Source organism: Rattus norvegicus, chromosome 19, assembly GCF_036323735.1.
Source record: "Rattus norvegicus strain BN/NHsdMcwi chromosome 19, GRCr8, whole genome shotgun sequence".
NCBI lineage: Eukaryota > Metazoa > Chordata > Mammalia > Rodentia > Muridae > Rattus > Rattus norvegicus.
The window spans coordinates 16,837,495-16,853,222 of record NC_086037.1 but is presented as its reverse complement, the minus strand read 5'-3'; the positions used below and the strand labels follow the sequence as shown (position 1 = coordinate 16,853,222).

General features: G+C 43.4%; 1 long non-coding RNA gene across 2 annotated transcripts; it reads left to right on the top strand.

The window, feature by feature from the left end:
• Positions 1-2,870: 2,870 nt before the first annotated feature.
• LOC134483535 (uncharacterized) lies at positions 2,871-7,676 on the top strand. 2 transcript variants are annotated; one of them, XR_010060357.1, is made up of 3 exons: positions 2,906-3,068; positions 4,096-4,255; positions 5,277-7,676. It is a non-coding gene; the product is annotated as an uncharacterized LOC134483535 (long non-coding RNA). The 2 variants fall into 2 exon arrangements; XR_010060358.1 differs by having other exon boundaries at positions 2,871-3,252; positions 4,096-7,676.
• Positions 7,677-15,728: the final 8,052 nt, after the last annotated feature.

The following is a 15,728-nucleotide window of genomic DNA, read 5'->3' as shown; positions in this document are numbered from 1 at the left end:
TACCATTCACCATCCCTCTTGTCACATAATTTATGGCAAGATGTCACCTCTCCTGACCTTAGCTTCTTCTCCTAAATGATGCTGAAGGGAAGATTTGGTGTCAAGGGGTCTGGATTCAAACCACACCAACACTGAATTCATGTAAATAGGTGTAGTTCATTGAATGCACACACCAATACAGTTCAACCAGAGCAACAGCTCACAACTGTGTACTGGACATTGCTATGGCCCAGCTCATTGCAAGACCCACATGGGCTCATGCACAAGTGCTGGAAATGCTGCTGTCTATGGCCCTGACTCAGGCCATTTTACACATAATTGTTCTTATTTTCCTGGATTCTAATGGGTCCTATGTGAAACTCATAGTTGGGGAACTTGTTAAGATTAACAAATCTCATAACATACAGAACATAACAGGGTATGTGACCAGCACCACACAGTTCAATGTCAGATTTTTTTGTTTTTCTTATTTGTTTCTTGGCATCCATGATGTGGAGGCATATTACAGAACAATAGGAAAGAGCTGGCTGCTGTGTAACAAATTTGCTGCTATTAAGGTAGGTACGGGGGCAAGATCTCAGCAGTAGCCCTTAAGATGGGAAGGAGATGATGTGTTTGATAACTGAAAGGAACTGCCTCAGCTGTGTTTCTCTGCCTGCTCAGTGCCCATTCAACATCACTCTGTCCCTGAAGAGGAACTCAAGGTCTGCCCCCTGCTGCCTGTGAGCCAGGACTAGGCACAGAAAGGCAAGGCCATGGTGCTGGTTTCCAATCCCTCAGTAATGCTGGATTTCCAATAATGTACTTGTATACACAAATACAGTGCGGCAAGATACAATAGATACTAATCATTTCTCATATAGGGCAGCAGTTGATTGACTACAACTAATTCTATTTAAGAAAAGAGAAAGAAACCTGGCTCTTGTGGAAATATACAAAGAAATATCTATGGTGGTGGGGAATGAATTCTGCCATGGACTGAACTCAGAAAAGAGGGGTTGGGAGAAGGATGCATGGTTAAATAGCCCACCAGGTTCACATTGTGTCAACTTGATTTAATCTAAGGACAAAGAAGTGGAGTTTCTCTGATCGCTTTCTTCTAATCCCTTTAAAGCATCACTGGGGTTTGAACTCAGAACTTCACACTTCTTGATGAGGCAACAACACTCAAGGAAGCTTGAGACTGTCATAGGCACAGTATTATGCTACATATACAGAGTAGAAAATACTAAGATGTTCAGATGGTGGTATCCATTTGTATGCACTCTTAATGTGGACCTAAGGAAAGAGAGAGATCAAGGTCCTTAGAATAGAAAGATCAGTTCCAGTTTTTTTTTCTACCATTCCAAACTGAACGGCTGGTAGGGAGAGAATGGTAGATAATCGAGAATTAGTAGATGATGCTTTGAATGAAGTGTGGGTTTCTGTGCTGGTTTTAGACAGGATCTCAAGTATCACATGTTGCCCTCTCCCTGGTTGGCCAGGTTCACTCTGAGCTCAGATGAACCTCCTTCCACTTTCCAATACATAGGCTTACAAGAGTGGCCTCCAAGGACTGTGAGGACAGCATTAGCCTTTGACAGTTGAGGTGTGTAACCCACAACTATAGTTTTAGCCACGTTTTCCCATATCTACCAGCTATTTCAGATTGTTGCTGTTAGATGCCTGACAATCAAGGACGCAGAAAAATACCGTGATAGAGAGCAAGGACATGGTGATCACATCCTTGCCTCTTCTGTATGTTCTGGATGAGGTTTGTTAAAATTCCAATATTGCAAAAATTTTTATATATGGCCCATCACATTAAGGGTCACTGTGCACTGTTCTATCTAAAATGGCCTAATCAGAACTGACTACCATATAACACTTCCTGCAATCTTCATATGAGAGAGAAGCTTGAGCTTTTTGTTTTGACTTTTTCTCTTCTCTTTCTTTCTTATTTTTTGCTATATAAGTTGCTATATGAATTTGCCCCCAAAATTTGAACTACGGAAGTGATCTATCAGTGTTAATGTGTGCATTCTATAAAGTATTCATTATTTACTATGATAGATGGTTTTGTGTTTGGTGGGGTGGCCATTTCCCAGTGTACAGGTGCTGGGACCTTGCTCTATCCACTTAATGGATAAGCACCATTTAGCCGTTTATGTGCATCCCCTATATCTCTTGACTATTTTATTTTTCTGATAAAAGCACATGATGTATCTTACTCAGGCCTGTGAGCAGTGCTCCTTTGGCAACATTGGTAAAGAGAAGAGAACCCCACAAGCAGCATGAGGTTCCCTTCAATCGTGGTCCCAATATTGCACTTTCCTCTGCCAACTGGTCTCCACACTTTTCCTAGCACCATAAAGACTTCAACTCTTTCTCCTAAGGAATATTCTGGCAATTGTCGATTGCTAAGCACATGACTTCATGAGTGTTCCCCTAATACACACCCATGTTGTAAACTACCATGCGGACTATTTCTTGATGTGATTTAAAGCACCTGTACAAAATGAGACAAAGAGAACTTTTGACTGCATATTCAAGCTGGTATGAAATCTCCGGAAGTTTTAATGGCTAACATTGGTGAATGAGGACAATTTGAGTTAGTGAGACATTTTTGGGCAAGATTTGACAGGAAACATTCATTTAGATGCATAAGAATTACTAAGGTTTTTATAATCAAGCCTTGAGGAAAATTTGGCTTTGGAAGCAGGAGATGCTCAGTGGCTCTGCCCCAGGAAAGTCTCCTGGAAAGGGCACCTCAGCTTATGCTCAGTACAGGGAGAACATTAGCAGGGAGGCAAAGTCTGCTCCCCATGACATCAGCTGTCCCTTCTTGGACATTCTATTGTCTCCTAGAGAGTTCTGGCATCCTCTGTGATGTCACCAGTGTTGTAGTGACAACCAGTGCCCTAGTTTCTCTCAGTCTGAGTCTGGCGGTTATAAGCTAAGACATGTTTTCCCGTCTTCGCAAGCGTTTTGGGAGGGGGAATGTCGATTCTGGAGAGACTAGAGTGAAGGAGTCTGGCCTTTGTCTCAAAGTAATGATGGACAAAGACAGCACTTCTGGGGATTGTTTAGTAAGTTCTGGGCAGTATATTTTGAGCTTCCTGTCAGGGTGGCTGCAGGCTTAAGGTGACCTTTCTAGCCATGGGCCACAACAACTGGAGCATCTGAAAAGGAATTGAATTTCCATGAATATTACAATTTCTTAAAATCAAGGATTTCAGAATTTTAGTTTCCCATCCCCACTGGGAGGATATGGTAAGGCTAATGCTATTATACTGTGAACTCCTGGCCTTTATTTTTCAGTTCATTTGTTATGTTACATTGATATAAAAACACCATCAGTGGTCATGGAGGGTCCACCTTTTCTGAGTTTAGACAGGACAGCAATGTATTTCACTCTCATTGCTTCTTTAAATACAGTGGATATCTGACAGTAGGAACAGGGGGAGAATTGTGCTTCAGGCAATAACCTTATGTTCTTAGACCTTCTCTGATTTCTTCTAATTGCAGGGTCATCCTTAGCTTTATATATTAGAGGTTGTGTGTTACAAACATTTTTCTAAAATACCAAAACTATTTGGAACGTGTAGACCAAGATTCAGCCTGTAACCCATTGGCACTTCGGGGGTTTGGTATTTCAAATAGGGGAATTGATAAGTGTGTTGACCATGTCCTCCCTGGAAATGCGTTTTAAATCCAAAGATATTGGCCTAGAATATCAGGGTAGGACATCTGAGTGTCTCCAATCACTCAAGTCTTGTGGATGGTGAATTTATCATCTGAGTTCTGAAACCACAGGGGTGAGGGTCCTGAACCAGCTGTACCCTGTTCAGCTGATAATATCCAGGAGAAGCCATCTTTGTGGTACATGTAAGCACGTGATGTCCGGCATAGGGAACACCTGGCTGCTTACAACTCTTGGTCTCTATAGAGTAGTGGGAGAACTGAGATCCACTGAGGAGGTCTCTTAAGCATAGACCAATCACCTAGTAGTGACACTGGGTTCCAGGCTTGTTCTCCTGTTTAGGCCTCACTGTGGTCTATGTACACTCTATGCATTCTCCCCATGCAGGTTCACTTGTGTTCTTCTACCTACAGACGCTGGGAGAGAAACATCATCCCCTGGAACTGAGCTAAGCAAGAAGCAGGCCAAGAAGTAAAATAAGAGGTGGATTTAAGAGCTGCAGCTCATTACAGAGGAGCGAAACAACCTGAGAGATCGCCTGATGTTTGTGACAGAGAGATCCATGAAGAACAGGTATGAATCGCTCCAAACGCTCTTGTTCCATTCCTGGGTGTTCAATGTCACCTTCATCTTATCCTTTTAAGGTTTTGGGTTCTAGAAAGCTGTGTCTCTGTAACGACCCCTTTTTAAACCTCACCTCCCATATAGAGGAGATTCAGAACCTGACCCTTCCTGAGGAGCGAGATGGAAAATGGACTCATTTGCTTCCATTTATTGAAAAGCAGAACTTGTGGTCTGAATGAAGAATTCGGGGATAAAGTCAGGGAGAGTGAGTGTCTAGTGTGCATTTGCAAAGCCCTTGACAGATGGTGGCTTTGCAAGATTGTAATTGCAGTGAGTTTATGGTGAGTCTCTGTACGTGCTAGGCAGGGGACTGAGTGCTGGAAGATCCAGGCAGCAGCCTGAGGGGCCTGGTCCCAAACTGTTCATCTCAATGCTTGACTAGAAGGTCTCAGGCTCAGGCCTGTTTGTTATTGTCTGTGTGTCTTGCCCTCTGAGACAGCAATGGTGCATGCAATTTCTCCTGGTTGTCACAGTGCTGTCTGTTTCCATATTTCTCTTTCTCTTTCTCTGACTCTGTTTACATTTCTCTTATTTGTGGCTGTGTCTCAGTCTGTGTATGTTCATGTGCACACATCCAAATGCATATGTACAACATTTATATGTTTATATTTCCCTCCAAATTTGAGTCTACGGGTCTATGTCTTGGCCTGAGTATTTACCCATGCTACACTTTCATGGAGATGTGAGTGCTTTGTTCTGGGAGCCCCACTGTCAACAGCACAATTATTTGACTGTGTGGTCACATTTGTCTGTAAAGTTGTATCCATTGGGCAGATTATTATTTTGTGGCCAGATGTGATCTCTACTCCATAATTATGTGTAATGCCTGTCTCTACACTATTAGTTATTCAGAATGAATAATTCTTGTTGTCAAAGCAGGAAAAATCAAATCACATTTTCTGGGTGTGTAGGGGAGTGCCCGGAAGAGCTGTGGCTGAGGCTTTTGATAACATAACTGTCTTGGCTCCAGGTCCAGTCTTCTGTATTGAACAATGGGAGCCAGGAAACCCTCCATCTGGATGCTGAGCTTCCGGTGTCCTGGCCCCAGAATAACGTTTCTGAAGCTGAAGAAGATCCCAATATATAGAATTCAGAAGGTGTCCTTCCAGGGCTGGTGTAGTACAGGACCCACCCTGAGTTCATATATTCCTAAATGCTGATGTTCATTGGATTCTATCATTTGGGGCCAGGCCACACTTCAGGCCAAATCCATATTATGAAGACCTGGAGAGAATGGAGGAGGCGGTCATGTCAATTCTGCACAACTTAGAGATGGAGAACACTGAGATCCATGAGAACAGCCATAAGCTGAAGAAGGAGATTACCTTCTCTACGTAAGTCCTGGTCAGAAAGGCTATCACCTGTGGAATGGCCATTTCTGATTTCTTTGTTCTGGATTGGACGGTCTTCAGCTATGAGTCTATCTCTTGTGCTGTTTACACATCAGTGTGCCAGGGTCATTAGGACTCAGCTTTCAGTTCCACAAAAGAGTGTGCCTCATCCCAGGATTGTCTAGGCATCTTCATAAGTCTCTAGATAGAACAGCACTGATTGAAGTCAGCAGAAGGTTATTAGGCTGAACGGGGCCTCTGGTGTCATACCAGGTTTTACAAAACTCAGTGTGTGGACCACATGGTTAGAATGACCTTCTCTTGGTTCTACTGACCTCCTTTGAGGGTGTTTGCCCACTCCTAATTGATGTTGCCCCCGTGCATTGGGCTTTCATGGATAGTTGTAGATCCATGTTCTTTTTGAGAGATTTGGACCCTATTGATGCTTGGGCCATCAAAAAAATTTCTTCTTCCCTGAATTGGCTGTTTACTGTTTCTGCAGCAGCTTTATATGTATCAAGATGTATTCTACGTCTTCATGGGTATATGGGTTCTAGGGTTGTTAGTGGAACTTGGAAGTAGGAATGGGAGAAAGGGGCAGCAAGATCTTACTATGCAGAATGTATTTCCAGTAACCTGCTCAGCCGCTCCTGATGGAGAACACATGTATGAAGAACTTCGTCACATCTATGCAGGAGAGCAAGGTGGTACAGATTGATTGTGCACTGATACAGAAATATTTGATTGAATTGAACAAGAATGATAAATATGAATAGGAGATGACCAGAAACCGCCAGACCCCAGCAATATCTGGTAGGAATAAGCAGCTGTGTGAGCTTAACAATATCTGATACCATTTTCCAATTTCATACATCTTTGCTTTCCCCTACAATCTTTCTAATTTACACTCCCAACGAGCCAACCATGGCCTGTAATGGAATTGTTCATTGCTCTGTCTATGTACAAGTATTCTGGGAAGTTAACCACTTTTCAGAAACTGAACTATTGGCAAGTATATTTTGCTTCTCTTTTTGAAGCTGCAGTCCACAAATGGTGACAGATGAATAACATATCATATTATGGCATGACTGTGTGATATGCTATGTAGAGTTTTGAACAAGGTCTTGGTCCTGTGACAAATGACATTTTGTGGTCATGTGACCTCCTAGGTAGGAAGCACCTTTGTGGGATAAGAACCAATTGCAAATGTTGAATTCATCCTTGTCATTGACTTTTATCTTGGTGACATATGGACATCTCCTTTCTTCCTGCAACCCAATGAGGTCTCTTCCCATTGCCCTGTGCTTGGTTTGCACTGGTATAAGTCTGGGTCCCAGATTGGCAGCCCACATCACTGTGAGGCTTGCTGGAGATTTTCCCTGCCCGCAGAGTTAACAACAATGATATTAGTTAAAAGGTCCAGGTCGACTGTCCAATAGAGCTGCGGTGGTAGAAGGCAGCATTCTGACAGCTGGCTAGCATTTCCCCACCAAATCAGTGTCTGAAAAACTGCCTTCCTCTCCCAGGTCTCAGAAAGTGCAAGACTGCTGGAATTGGACACGGACCAGGAAGAGGACTCCTGAAGAATAAGTTGCTTTCTCAGGAGTCCCCTGCTGACAAACATCCTGACTATTAACAACATGTTTTGGATGAATATTCTTCCTCATAGTTAATTTGTCATTGCTTAGAGACCCTAAATTTATATATCACTAAGCCAGCCTGACTGATTGAGGTCTTACTCACTTTCCTCTTTAGAAATCACCACTTGAGAGACAACTTGGGGGACCGCCTTTCATTATGTATGCTAGAGGAGAAAGAGCAATACATCTGTGCTTCTAAATGTTTGTTAAGAATATGATGTTTAGAAATATTTTGTTATGATTTTCATTGAAGTTTTCTATTTGTTGTTTCATAGTTATATGCTCTTGTTATTATTTTTCATTTTTAAAATACTTTTAAATATTTATATTAATTCATTTTAATCCTGTTTTGTTGTAAATTGTATTTCTTATCAATAAAAATTGATTTTAATCTCTTGACTCTTAAGACCATCATACTTATTCAAGGGTTCTTTCTGCTCCTGTGGACTTAGAACTGACAGCTGGAGATGGATCTCTGCATGTTCCAGGGAGCCTTGGCTAAATAGTGAATTCAAAGCCAGCAAGGGGTACCCAGTGTGAAGTGTCTTCTGTGTGGATAATGTGGCTGTCTCTCAGATGCACACTTTACTATGTAATCACTGCCATACTTTACCCATACTGTCATGTGTTCTGCTCACCTTAACATATAACAGTCTGCAGCTCACATTCATTGTTGACCCTGTGCCCCACATATTGAGTAATATACACTCATTGCTGTACAGCTACAGAAAAATTGACAACATTCTCAAAGGAATACAGAAGTCATCTTAATGGAGAACCATGTGCTTCAGCTTTTCTTGCAATACAGCATCGATATTTACCCCAGAGATTATGACCTTCAATGTCATGCTGGGAAACAGGTTTTGACAGATGCTCTTGTCCTTGACCAGAAGTATGCTGTGTTTTTATTGATGTAGATTAGACTTAGTTTTATCATTTATGTCAATGGGTCTTTTTTTCTACAGTCTGTCTGTGGCCTGTCCTGGGTGAATTTCCCTCATAGTCCAAAGGAAGGAATCCCATTCCCCGTTGTATATTATTGTTAGGGACCACGTGGTTCCTCTGAGAGAACAGCCGATGCTCTAATCTGTGAGTCCTCACCACAGCTTCTTCAGGTGGCTTTTGTCTTTCCAGGGCATGTGCTGTATTAGGTGGACAGGATCACCTCCAATTAAATAGAGAGATCTCAGGAGATGTGTGTTCACAGGAAACTTACTGAGCTGTGCCTGCTCAATGTGCTAGGTTGCCAGGCATCCCTACAGGGCTCTGGTGTTCCCACTGCTCATTGTGGGTCAGGATCATCCTCCAGCATCACTTAGTGTCCATATTAGAGCAGATCTTTCACCTATTACCAATGAGGACCATGTATATTATTCACATCTGATAAAATACAGAATAGAAACTAACTTGCTGTAGGCCAGCTTGGCATAATGAATTCTTTTGATTGTTAGCAAGAAACTTATCTTTATCTAAGCAGTTTAGGGAGGAACCTCAAGGGCATCCATAGTGAATGCAGCCTACAGCTGTGAACACAGGTTTCTTTTGGAGAGCAGGCCTGTGCAAGCCCAGAACCGAGGTGGGACAGTTCAAGCTACCCTTTTTCCATGACCAATCTTGGATCACATTAAGACAGTATTTCTTCCAGGTGATGGATTTCCAATTTATGGAATTGAACTAACTTACTGAGAGTGGAGGTGACTCAGAGAGTTAATGTACAGAAGGAATAATCCAGAATGTCCACAAAAGCTTGCTGTCACCCCAGGGCTTTTAAAAGCTCAGCACCTAGAGAACTAATGTAGTCTTTGGTTATTCTCAAGCTTAGGTCTTCTACTCATTATAAGCTGACCATGACACAAAAAGAGTCATCTGTGTCACAATAGAAACTAGTTGTCACTAGATTAACACCACACTATCACATCACTACCGTGTTTGAGGTTCTCAGTTACTATCTAAGAACCTGGAGGTGGCCTGGGTCTTGCTACACATACCCATAATTTATGTCCACATTGTCAGCTGAGAGTCTTCATACAGCCTGCTCTGTAATTTTGTAGAAGATTAATAGTGTTCTAGTGAGCACAATGTGATTAGGAAATCAGGGGATCCCAGGAGCCTCTCTGACTTCTAGCCCTCCATGCACTGTCAGATGCAGCCAGAGGACAAGGGGCTGTCGGTTCCAGGACTCTCCACATCCCTGCTGGGGTGCCATGCCCAGCCTGGAGAGTGAGGGTCGGTCCTGCTGTCCCCAGTCCCTCATGCCCAGAGCCTATCCACTGGCTGGCTGGGCTTGGCTTTCCTGTGCCTGGCCTTCCTTTGCCCATCCCTGCCCTGCCTTGCCCTGCCCTGTTGACTCTCACTACTTAGGCCAAAGAATTTGAGATTTGGGCTCCCTGGCCCTGCATTCAGAGCCTCTGGGAAGCAAGGAGACACAAAGGGACAGACCCCAGGCCTGGCCCTGGAGTCCTGCATCTCCCCCTACCCAGAGGTGTATTCCACAGTTCTCCACTCCAAGTTTAGTTTTCAGGGACCCCAGCAGGTGGCGCTCTTTGCTGAGCCTCACATGTGAGCCTGGGATAGTGGTGGGATGTAAAGTGCTGGAAGTCTTTCAGAAAATTCAGGCTTTTCTCAAACTCTGACCATCCAGTGCCCTCCCTGGTTCACCCACCCCGTGGAAGGTGGGAATCCACTTTTCCCTGTCCTGTGTGACTTTCCCTGCAGACTGGGCTCTCCTGCAGGAGATACTTTCACATGCTTCTTTAAAAGCACCTGTTCCTCAGACTTAGATCAGCTGTGAAAACAGGCTTCTTCAAGTCAGTGTGCGAGCTCCCCCTCCCAGCTCAGAGCTGCAACACCATAGGATCCTCCAGCCCCAGTGCTGGGTGAGTCCCCCAAAGGTCTTAGAGCAAAGTGCCCCTTCTGAGAAGTGACTTAGAACAGAAGGTTCAGAAGTGACAGTCAACCCCCAAGTGCTTCTTCCAGGAGAAAGCAACCAGCTGTCCCTTTGAAACAGTGTTGGCTCCCACATGACCCAGTTCTGTGATTGGAGGAGATTTTCTGGTACTTTGTTGCCCAGTCACAGTGGGGATACATTCTTGATCCATGCTCATTCCTACAAGAAAAGGTCCTCCTCCCCACCCAGGCCTTGAGGTGAACCCAGGTACTTAAAGATCAACGGACCAGAGAGAACAGAATGCAGTCCAGGGGAGAGGAGAGGCCAGAATGATCTTAAAGCAGAGAAAAGCCCCATATCGGCCATCTAACAACTTTAGGGTTTGTGCATATTGTGTACTTCAGAACCTTAAGGTCACATTTTCTGATAACACTGTTAGGAGAAGCAGAAGTCTACTGTGGGTGGGATTGTCCCAGGCAGGTAGGGGATCTGACTCTGCAGGCCTGGCCACCCTCTGTGTTCTCCTGAAAATAATTGTTGGTCAGCTGTCAATCTGAAGTGAGAATTTTTTTAAATTTATTTAATACTTAATAATAATTCTTTGGTTTCCGGGCAAACATCCCCTCCCTCCTCCCCTTCCTTATGGGTGTTCCCCTCCCAACCCTCCCCCCATTGCCACCCTCCCCCCAACAGTCTAGTTCACTGGGGGTTCAGTCTTAGCAGGACCCAGGGCTTCCCCGTCCACTGGTGCTCTTACTAGGATATTCATTGCTACCTATGAGGTCAGAGTCCAGGGTCAGTCCATGTATAGTCTTTAGGTAGTGGCTTAGTCCCTGGAAGCTCTGGTTGCTTGGCGTTGTTGTACATATGGGGTCTCGAGCCCCTTCAAGCTCTTCCAGTTCTTTCTCTGATTCCTTCAACGGGGGTCCTATTCTCAGTTCAGTGGTTTGCTGCTGGCATTCGCCTCTGTATTTGTTGTATTCTGGCTGTGTCTCTCAGGAGCGATCTACATCCGGCTCCTGTCAGTCTGCACTTCTTTGCTTCATCCATCTTGTCTAATTGGGTGGCTGTATATGTATGGGCTACATGTGGGGCAGGCTCTGAATGGGTGTTCCTTCAGTCTCTGTTTTAATCTTTGCCTCTCTCTTCCCTGCCAAGGGTATTCTTGTTCCCCTTTTAGAGAAGGAGTGAAGCATTCACATTTTGATCATCCGTCTTGAGTTTCATTTGTTCTAGGCATCTAGGGTAATTCAAGCATTTGGGCTAATAGCCACTTATCAGTGAGTGCATACCATGTATGTCTTTCTGTGATTGGGTTACCTCACTCAGGATGATATTTTCCAGTTCCAGTGAGAATTGTTTTTTGTCAACTCAAACGGATGATATTTCAAGTCTCACACACTATGTGACTTTACACACAGGGGACTTGAACTTACTTCTAGAGAAGTGACTATGGGCCGTCAGAGGGAAACCATTCTTGACTTTAGCATTCTGTCTGTATAACAGTCTACAGGGACTGGCTTCCTGGACAGACATGTTCAAGCAGACTCACATTGTTATGGGGAAAACCTGAGGCAAGAAATGTCCTGGGGACAGTGATTTCAGATTGTGCCTTTAGCCGGGAATCTCTGTTGTCATTAAGGCCTGCTAAATCATGTAACTAGTTCAGGGCATCTCTGCTCTAACAACTGTTCCGGGTTCTCCTGAGAAGAAGGCCTTACTTTAAAAGTATTTCACAGAGCAATGTTTCTCAACCTGTGGGTCACGACCCCTTCCCAGCCCCTTTTTTTCTGATACTTTCCCTATCAGATATGTTGCATATTATGACTTACAAGAACAGCAATATTAGTTACAAAGTCGTAATGAAATACTTTTATGGTGGGGGTGACCACAGCATGAAGTGCTGTATTAAAGCGTTTCATCATTAGGAGTGATTTGAGCCACTGCCATAGAAGCTGACACATGGGAGCAGACTCCTCAGATGAGTAGAGACCCATGGCAAGGGATACCGTGTCACACCCTAGAACCCAGAGGCAGAATCTACCCCAGGAGTCTGTGGGTCACCTTGTCTTAAATTCTTCCAGGGTCAAGAATAGCATTGATCATCTCAGCAGAGTCAGCTTGCACAGCCACATCAGGCCCATGGCTTCCCTTTACAGAGAAGGATGTGGGTCTGAGTGACAGCCAGTGAGACTGAGGGGACCCTGACACTCATTTGCTTTGAGCTGTGGTTTCTTCACCTGTAAAATGGGGGTGTTTCTGCTGAATTGGGTTGTTGTGGAGATTAACAGAACATACAACCTGCTCAGTGTCTGCCTGGCATGGACCCTGCTGGTTAAATGGAAGCTGTCGATGGTGATGCATTTAAAAGTAGAATCTCTAGCCCGATAGTGTTAGATGCCGGGTTGTGGGGAGCGGGTGTGGGGGCAATCCCAAGATGGCGCCCGGGACTGCTGCCAAGTCTTATGACTAGCACCTGACTTCCTCATACAACCAAAAGTAAGCCACGCCCATCGTGAGAGCTGCGCAGGCGCACCATGACACAAGATCAGGCCATTTGGCGTGGACCTATGAACTGAGACTATGTAGACTGGACTGATGGGGCGTGGTTACTGTTTTTTTAGTAGGGAGTGTCCTTGGGGGTAGAAGATTGCTGCTTGCATGCAGAAAGAAAGGTTCCTGAATAAACTACTTTGAGAAGAACTTCGTGGTGTCTCTCCTATCTGCAGGACGGAGACGGAGACGACACCGGTGCCATACAGGTATTGTAAGCATTTTGTGACTCTACGACCACCTCAGATTAAACCCGAAGGCTCTTGTTTAAAATTAAAAAAAAAAGAATCAAGTATAAATTACTAATATGAAAAAATCATAATCAGAATTGAGGTAATTCCTGTGAAGACATTTAGTTTTTCATTATTTTCTCCTTGAGGACTTCTCAATTGTCTTTCCAAAATGTGATGGCCACACAAATGGTTCCCAGCGGGTGTGATCTCTCTGTCCATGGGCCTTCCCAAAAGCTGCAGAGCCAATGTGTTGTTTTACAACACAAAATTCCAGACATTAAGTTTACCAATGAAGTCTCAGGAATCAGATGCTGAAGTCAAGTAAAGCTCCCAACTGTCCTTCCTAATTCACTGACCTCTCAGAAGAAGAGCATTCCTGTTCCCTCTGCACACTTTCTTAAAAATCCTTCAATTCAAAGACTTTCCATTGCATTAGTCATCTTCATTTCCTTTCAAGATATGCCTTGATCTCCTCTGGACCTAAGTGCACGTTTTACCTTTGCAATGAAGGTGTGTAGTAGGTGAGTCATATGGTAATAAAGTCCATGTTTGCAGTAAACAAACAACTTTTTCTTTAAATGTCTGTGCCATGGCAATGCTATACCACACACTAGTTTTTCACTAAATAATACATTCATAGAGATCACCGTGTGATCTAATATTTTGTAACATAACTTAGTAATGTTCTCTCTATTATAGAAATCAAGTTCTCACATGTGTATTCTGGTCTTTTTCTGTCATATCTGAATACATCATCATGGGAATCCCAAGGAACATCAAACCTGGGCTTTTGAAACTGTTGCATGTGGCCAACTGGGAACCAAAACCACCCAGGAGACTACTGATACTTGACACACATCAATTCCCCTCCCTATTTTCATATAGTTTATGGGAAGAGGTCACCATTGCTGACCATGTCTCATTATCCAACGTGCTACTAAGTGGAACAGTTGGGGTAAAGGAGGTCACCCACAAAGCACAAAACACCCATCTCAGATAAACATGTATGGTTTATTGAATCCAAACATCAATGAATTTCAGGACACAATTAAATGTCGAAACCTAAGGATAATAGATAGTGAAGAGAATTAAGATGTCTAGTTCATAGGTCCAGTAAACACCTTCAACAAATCATAGCAGAAAACTTCCATAAGGTAAAGAAAGAAAAGACCATAAAGGTACAACAAGCTTACAGAACATCAAATTAATTATACCAGAAAGAATTCCTGCATTCACACAATAATTAAAACACTAAATGCACAGATCAAAGAAAGAACATTAATAGGTGTAAGGTATTGAAGAGCTAAATTTCAAAAAGTCAGTCACAAACAAAGTGCTGACATGCATGAGAGAATTTGAGATAGGGTTCACTGACCCGGCTATCAGCCCCCAAGGACACTGGCCATCTGGAGCCACCCTCTCCCCTTCCTTCACTCCCTGAGGATGAGTCATCCCCCTGCTGAGTGAGATGAGTCACCCTACACACATTGCTGAGATGCTAGATTACACGTATTCTCTGCTGATGTAACTCCTCGACAAAAGTAACTGTGCACCATTTGAATCAGCCAATCATGTGTAACCACGCGAAATCCCCTGGCTTTCCCTATATAAACCCCTGCCTTTAGAGGCTCGAGGTCAGCTCCGTGAGATACATGTCGGCCCAAGATCTCCTTAATAAAGCTACCTCTTGTTGTTACATCAAGATCGGCTACTCGTGTTTCCTGGGGCACGCCATCCCGAGACTGGAGCAAGAGTCTCCCCAAATTTGGGGTTCTTTCAGTATAAATATCCAGTAACAAAAAAATTCAGACGTATCTGAATTACACCAGACTTCACAACAGAGACTCTAAAGGTCAGAAAATCTTGGGCAGATGTAATGCAGACGCAGGCTCCTATATCCAGCATAATCCTCAACCAGCATAAATGGAGAAACCAAGATATTTCTTGTCAAAACCAAATTTAATGAATATTTTTTTTTTCCGGAGCGGAGGACCGAGCCAAGGGCCTTGAGCTTGCCAGGCAAGCGTTCTACCACTCAGCTAAATCCCCAACCCTACAAAACCAAATATAAACAATACTTTTCTCTAAGAAAGCACAACAGAGGATAATAGGAGGAAATCTCCAAGACAATGAGCTAAACTATACCCAAGAAAAACCAAGAAATTAATCATCTCTCAATAATTTCAAAAAAGAGAAGCACACAAACATAATTTCACCTACAACCAGAAAAAGAAGAAAATGCAGCAATCATTGGCTTTAATATCTGATCAGATCGTATTTCCCTAATCCCCAAGCTCCTAGGGGCCAAACTGCCAGCCAAAGTGTATGCAAGGATGCTCTATGGTTAAAGGTGAGGCCTATTGCCCCACCAAACACAGATTCTAGAGGAGTGAGGTGGGGATGGATATGTGTGGGTGCAGGAGCACTGTCACATAGGCAAAGCTGAGCAGAAATGGAATGTAAGGTATGATGAGGGGAGTGTGGAAAGTAGGACAATATTTGAAATGTAAATAAATAAAATAACCGATTAATAATAAATAGCCAAAAACAAAATAACAAGTAAAAAGGTAAATAAAAATTAAACCAAACCAACCAAACAAACAAACAAAAATCCTTGTATTGTATTGGCCTAATGCTGCTTGTATTTTAATGCTAATTTGTAGAACTCAAGCCTGGTTAACCCCAAATAACTGACCCTGCTACCAGTTAACTGTGATTAATAAGAAGACAACAGCCAACAGCTGCACAGCAGAGAGATGGGGGAGGTGAGCTTTGAGG